Source organism: Spinacia oleracea, chromosome 4 (assembly GCF_020520425.1).
Source record: "Spinacia oleracea cultivar Varoflay chromosome 4, BTI_SOV_V1, whole genome shotgun sequence".
Lineage (NCBI taxonomy): Eukaryota > Viridiplantae > Streptophyta > Magnoliopsida > Caryophyllales > Amaranthaceae > Spinacia > Spinacia oleracea.
In genome coordinates this window covers 93370949-93378587 of record NC_079490.1, presented here as the reverse complement: position 1 = coordinate 93378587, position 7639 = coordinate 93370949, and positions in this window count along the sequence as shown.

Here is a 7639-nt window from a genome sequence, read left to right as displayed (position 1 = left end):
AATTTTATTTATTAAAAACTGTCTTCATTGAGCTGTTCATGGATTCACACCATTGTGTACTTCTCATACCCGCATAAACCAAAAGCAGTAAAATGGGTAGTGACCTAAACATAGTAAGGTAGGTGCCTTGTAAAAATATAAAGGGGTAGGTGAAATGGGTAGTGGCCTAATTATGGTATGGTAGGTGTAGACACCTACTTTTGTCCCCATTCCCGATAGGGAAGGTTCGATGATGAAAGCGTAAATCTCCACTTGACAACGCATCTCCTATAAAATAACGAATCTCGATCACCCCTTTTCATTTCACCTGAAACCTGCTATTTATAGAAACCTTCTATTAATGGAAACCTGCTAAAAATAGTAAACTGCCGTGATGGGTAGTTGTTAAAAGTGGCAAGTCATAAAAGATAGAAACCTGTCAGAATTAGGTGTTGCACTCTAACATAAATCCTAAATGAGATAGAAATTGCGAGAGAATCCTATTTCTAATATGATTCGAAAATAAGAGTCACGTATTAATTAAAATCCTAACGAGCCTAGAGTTCGTAACGGGCCCAGACGCATCCCGTCACAAGGTTAATACGCACTAAAAGACTCAATTAAATCTAAAATACTACGGATTCTAGGAATCCGAATCTGACAGAGAAAATAGCCCAGATCCTATTTTCAACCCCTGGTTCTGGGCGCCGAAATCTTCGGCGCCCAGGCCTGGGCGCTGAAAATACCTGGTACGTGTTTTTTCCTAATTCCTCGTGGATTAGAGTTCTACAAATCTATATTTCCACGAACTCTTTTCTATAAATAGGGCCTTAAGTTCGACGTGAAAAGGACACAACACACAATTATATTTCTGAGTATTGACTCTAAACCCCTAAGCCTAAGCCTCACGCTGCAAAACTGATCACGCGTTCTGTCGCAATCGATCCATAAATCGAACAGAACGTATCCCGTCCCATAATTTGAGATTCATTAAATAAAAGGAGAAATAGCAAAGTCAAAGTGGTTAGTTTTCTGAGAACCGTGACGCACCTCTCAAGGGTGCGTCGTAATGTGTCCCTTTTCCATGGTTTAATTGCTTTCCTCGCCCTTTTATGAACTGTTAAACTAACTAAATCTGATTGTTCGATCACGCTTAATAAATATGATATTTTTGGGAAATTGGATTATCATGCTAGGTCCCTTAAAACAATCTAAATCAGATAATCGCGCTCGATCTAGTACTATATGTTGCATATTGTTAAAATCAACTCAGATTAGTTTAATAGTTAACGCATGTCCCTTCAACTATTTATGCTGAGCTAGTAAGGATATCCTGCCTTTGGAGTTATCGAAGAGCGAGTACTCCTCTCGGTAGTTACAGTCCCCCGAACCCTCAATCTCTACCTTGCGGGTGTACGTTGAGCGATCCCCACCACCAGGGATCACAAGGGAACCTACGGCCGTCGTGGTCAAACATAATTGCACTCCCTTTATGTCACGATAACCGGGTTTTGTCAGTTTTTCTCATTGTCGTTAAAAACTGAATGGCGACTCCTATATTACTAGTCAATTGGGTGTAAACTCACAGGAAATCCAATTACACTTGATTTGACAAAAAGAAGCGTCACACCCACGAGGGACGAGGTCACGCATTAGCCTCGTGCTTTTTCGACCCCCTCACAGTGGCGACTCTGCTGGGGATAGTGAAGTAAATACTCGTGCTTGTAGGTAATCAAAATAGCCGAAGGGTGAAACGATCCTACCCCGCGTTTATTTCCCCATCAAGTTGGGACGACCTGAAAATCAGCATATTAATGTGAACGGACAGAACCGCATAACGAATCTTGGCTCCCTTGGTGTTTCATCTCGGGAGTTGGGACTAAGGATACCCATCGCCAACCGGGGGGTGCATACGCTTCGAATGTTGTCCACTCTGCACTTTCGCTAGTAGTACACCCGTCCCAAACCCAATCGCTCGCCCACTAGGTCCCTCTCGCCTGCATGCCCCCTTGGCTTGCACTTGCGGGTTGGCCTTCTGGGACGAAATTCGTCTGTTGAAGACACTACCTCGACCGGGGCATGTGTTGGATATGCGATAGAAGCGGTACCAAGCCAGGCGCAAATACTACCCATAGAAGCCTATCATAAACTAAATGACATATTGTTACTTTACCTCATGATGTAATGTTAGTTATGTGTAGCGAATTATGTGATTGCGTGTGACAAACTATCCTAGAAAAACCAACGACCTTAAAAATTGCCCAAACATTCATAAACCAATTTTCCAAAGAGTTATACCGAAATACGTGTTCCGCAAACCCGAACGATCGCCACAAAAATAAACGACGCTCGGGATGGCCTGTAACGAATGCCACAAACGTTGCACAACGCGTAAAGGACGTTATTAGGCAAGCACGCAAAATCGAAGTCGCATAAACAAAAGTAGACGCAAACAGAAAACGAGAACCAGCCAGGGACGCATTTTCAACGCCCCTGGCTGGGCGCTGAAGTTGCTGTTTGACCTTTTGGTCAGGCGCAGCAGCCTCGGTGCCCGCGAAAAAAGAAAATTCGTAGCAAAAAAAAACATTTCGAAAAAAAATTGCTACGAGGGCGTATGAAAAAGCACTCGATTCTAAAAGTGACTTATAAATAACTCTTTGTGTCGTTGTTAGGCCTCCTATGACGACAATGTTCGGCCCCAAAACCGAGCACGCTAATTGAAATAACCTTGAATGTGACATGGGCAAAGTATTCAAAAAATAATGTTCAAATGAAGTTTCAAGAAAAATAATGTTCGAATAAAAAAAAAATCCGAGTCTAGACTAGGCTATGCCAAAGTACAATCTAAATCCTAAGTCTTAGTTGTCTTATCCATAAGAATCGGTCCTAGTGCTTGGTGTCGTTCTGCAAGTTAAAAGGTTAAACCATATTGAGTCTCCCTTCCTAACATTAAAATCAATAAGCACCCATATGTAATTGTCATCCCTTGCTAAGAGTCTACGGCCTCAATACTCTCTCTCACCCATAAAAAGAATATGTTATGTATTTGCAAAATGGAAACAATCACATTCTGGAAATCATTCCCCCATAGTCGCACAACCGCCAAAGTGAACCTAAGGTGTCAATACCATTAGCAAAAAATCAATGGCCTCAAGGCTCAAGATCACATTGGGTCACGACTATCATAGTCCTCTCGAGTCATTCGCTCCTTTAAATACTACTAAGTGCGGACTAATAGATTTTCCATGAATACAACATGACCAACCATGAAAATACCCCAATCGGCATAACATAAGGCTACCATTGGGGTAAAGCAATACACACTAAGAGAGAAGCCGCACTAATGATTCTAGTCTTGCAAAAATAAAAATTCGATCTCCCCAATTAACTACCTTGCCAACATTAAGCAAAATGGCGCATGACAAATGAACACCCAAGGGTTAAAATCTAAAGTGTCAACCAACGAAAGTTATGGTCCAATTAGCCTAAGTCTGAGAGTCATTTGGTCAAGTATTATAGGCTTACGCCACGTCATTATTTTGAGTCTAGGCCACCTCCTTGTATTCATACACGGGATATAATCAGAAAGATTAATGAAAGTTCGAGTCTAAATCACAACTTCCAATTAAATCCCGAAAACTGTAAAAAATTATTTTCGATGTAATTCTTTCGTTAAATTTCAATAAGGTAAAAACAACATTTTGAATCTACGCTATTTGCACATTTTAAGAAACGACTAAATACGCTTGCAAAGTAAGATAATTTAAAGGTCCACCCTAGGCCCGCTATAATTAAAGGTCCACTATAGGCCTACCAAACGAGGCTCACTCAGTCTCGCTTCGTGACTCAAAGACCACAACCATCTACCTCTTAGCCCAAATAAAAGAAATTTTGAAGGATTTATGTTGGGGAGAAATCCCAAGCAAAAAGAAAGAAGAAAGAGAAAAGGGAGAGCGAAAAGAGCAAGCCATGGAATACTTATCCCGTAGTGCAACATTTACCCAAGTAAACGAAGGAAAAGAATTGAGTCAACCAATCCAAATCATAAAATTCTATGATGTCTACCCTTTCCAATCCTTATGCTCTTAGACGCCTTCGCTCTGGGGTCCCTGTTCAGCTCATTTAACCCATCCATGCTCTCATTGCCATAACCCAAGAAACCATTACCTCGACTCTTGTTCTTGAACTTGTTGTCAACTGCAAACCACGCACGGCCATTGACACGTGCGTCATACCCATTATTTCCAAAGCCCAAACCTGTTCTTACACCATCATTGGCATAACGACCATATAACTTGTGTGGATACATCCTGTTGATATACCCTTGACCCGTCCCCATGCTACTCATTGGCCTTGGTTGATGCAAACTCATGACACTAGCTCGAGGCTGCAAATTGTGAGTCCTAGCAGATATTACCCTCGTGCTTACCTATACAAATTATCCTATCTCATTCAACCCATCTTTCAAACCGTCTTGAGTCGAGAATAAAAAAGAAAAAAAATGAAAAGTACAATAAAAAATAAAATAAAAGAAAAAGGAACTTTGCAAAGCGCCTCTAAAAGTTAGTCTAAAAAGAAAAAGAAGCATTTAGCGCACCAAAAACAGATCCGCCCAGAAATCATTTTCAGCGCCCACAGCTGGGCGCCGAAATCTTTAGCACCCCAGCCTGGGCGCTGAATCTCTCTGCTTGCTAAAATTTGTCCAGAAGTGCTCGTCATTTTATCCGCACATACACGGAACAATAACGAACACTTGGGGGGGTACATCATGTATTCAGATATACGTACCACCAAAAAATACATGTACTCAATCAAAAAAAATATAAAACAAATTTTTTGGCTTACGGCAAGGCAGCAGATTTAAATAATAATAAACTTCACTTATTCTACCGTTTTAAATAATATGTTTCCATCTCAGAACATACTTATCGAATTCGGCATTCTAAGAAACCATTTTCTAGGCTAAGAACTACGCAAGACCTGATTCCAAATTAAATCTATTTAAGGCGGATACGTAGGCAATCGGTGATTCGGTCCAACCAATTTGCAAAAATATTAAAGCCTATAGAAAAACAAGAATAAAAAATAGAAGTCCCTTATTGAAATTTAATTACTTGCAACCCAAGTCGAAAGAAAAATTTAAGTCAAAGGAAGAATCCAAGTCATCAAGATGCCAAAATTAATGGGCACACATCGAAAAATAATAAGGGCACGTACCCTTGCCAGAAGGAGCACTCACACTCCTAGGCACTTAGCCAAGACTAAAAAAGATCGATTTGCCTCAATTGAATGGGGGCTAGCGCAAGCGTCCATGACCACTAAAGTACTCGACTTGACCCTCCCTAAAGTGAACTAACTCACTTAAAGACCTTCTTTTACCACTAGACATAGTCGTTCTCTTAAAGACCTTCTTTCACCACTAGACACAGTCATAGTCGCCAACAAGTAGTAAAGGCAGTAAGCTTGCAATGAAGAGGATTGTTCTACGGCATCACCCCATCGTTCCTTCGAACTCAGGGCACCCGTTCATGGTAATTCGAATGCTTGCTAATCCCCTTTGAAAAAAATCAGACATTGTCAATATGACTTGGAACCTAACCAAGGACCCTACTCAGACATATGACACGGGCATCTAAAATCGAAATCTGAAAGCATCATTAATGGGGAGACATAACAACAACTGGGGGCTAAAAATTGAAACGAAAGAGCTAGGGAAAGAAACGAGTATACCTTGACCTTTTGTGCAGACATACACCAAGTAAATCTAAGTCTATTTGAAAACGGTTTATATTCCCGCAATTCTGGAAAAGATGGCCCTAAAAGCCCAAAGCATGTACCACACGGGCACAAGTAATATCTTGACGCCTGCACCCTGGCTTCCATCAAATCCTTAGACAGCATTCCAAAAATCGTAACAGTATTTTGATTCACTCATGTGATCCTGTACGAACCCTTCTATAAGCCAACTTGCTTAGGACACCTTCGATTGTACACAATAGGACTCGGATTTTAAATAATTTTCAAATAAATTTTCAAAGACTTCTTCGAACATAATAAAGTGTCGTTGGTTTAAGCTAAGTATGCGTTTATCTCAATGTTGCAAGTGAGTCAAAGATTTCTAAATATGATTATGGGTAAAGAAAGGCACCTAGCTTTTGATCAAGGCACAATTCAACATGTGGCTACCTTGACCATGGTAATGTCGCACAATACGACATTTACAAGAGAAGTAGCAAATCACTACTCGAACTTTCCTCGCACTGAACCACTCTGGTTCAAACTATTCATGATCCATGTCACCATGAATGCATAAAAACGTATGCCAATCATTAAAGCACCAAGCCAATCCCGTAGCTACAGTTGGAGGCTAGAGAAAAACACTCTAAGAATGCTCGAAATGACGATTTCATCGCAAATTCTCGACGCTAATACTATAAATATGTTATAGGGGCACAATCATAAGCTTTAATCGTGTAAAACGAACCTTAGAATGGCTACAACCCCTCCCAAATTCTAAAGCACTACTTAGAATATATAAAGTCACCCCACTATCAAGGGTAACTGAAAATCGCGAGTCACCAAAACTCCGATCACACTACTGCACATAACGCTCGCCCTACAAGTGCCCGTTACACAGTCTACCTCGTTCGAAAGCAAAAGCGAAAGAAAAAATCAAGAATAAGAACTGTAAAAATATACCCAGAAGTCATTTTCAACGCTCAGAACTGGGCGCCAATATCTTTAACGCCCCAGCCTGGGCGCTGAATCTTTCTGCTAGCCATGTTTTGCCCAGATATAAAAATAAGAAAGAAACACCTATGAATCCTCGCATCGAACGAAGTAATAAGCCGTGCAAACCCACGCAGAAGGTGCTACACTTGTTCGAGCACTTGAACGAGGCGTGATGAAGTACTCCAATGCAAAAAATAATAATGATATCCCAACACCTGGAGAAATGTTCTAATACATGCGGTTAGGCTACACAAGCCTACGTCGCACCATAAGTTCTACTATCCCACGGTACAAGTCTAAAAAAAGAGAGTAAGGCATATTGCACTAATGCGGGCACGACCAAAGAGCATGTGTAAAAGAGGCAAAGACTACTTATCGCCCAAATTCAAAATGCAAGCCACACGACTTCTACATTAAGGATTAAAGGTAGCAAAACATTACCTACCACGGAAGGGATAGCTCGCACCCACACGAGCAGGAACCCCAAGGCATCTTTTTCGAAAGAACCTACAAAAATCCTACGCCAAAAGGACGCATCCCAACATGCATACTTGGGGGCTCCAAGCTACGAAACGACCATAGCAAAATAAAAAACTCGAAGAAAATGTTTGAACGATCAAGAAGGGCACGATGCTTGAGCCCACTTCATGAATGGGCCTGAACCCTATCAAGCTTCTAAGCAAACTATTCAAAATCAGTCATTGCTCAAAAAAAAAAAAGATTCAAGCAAACTGATTAATGGACCGCACACAACGGCCATTCTATGAACGCTCGTTCGCACATACATATCATCATTCTAAGTATCGAACATTCACGAACGCGTTCAAAAGGAAAAATATACAACAACAAGAGCGGTCAAAGTCTTATGCCTCAAGGTATGTTCCTCGGGCCATATAGACTCGCCCAACTATCGCAATAACTGTACGCC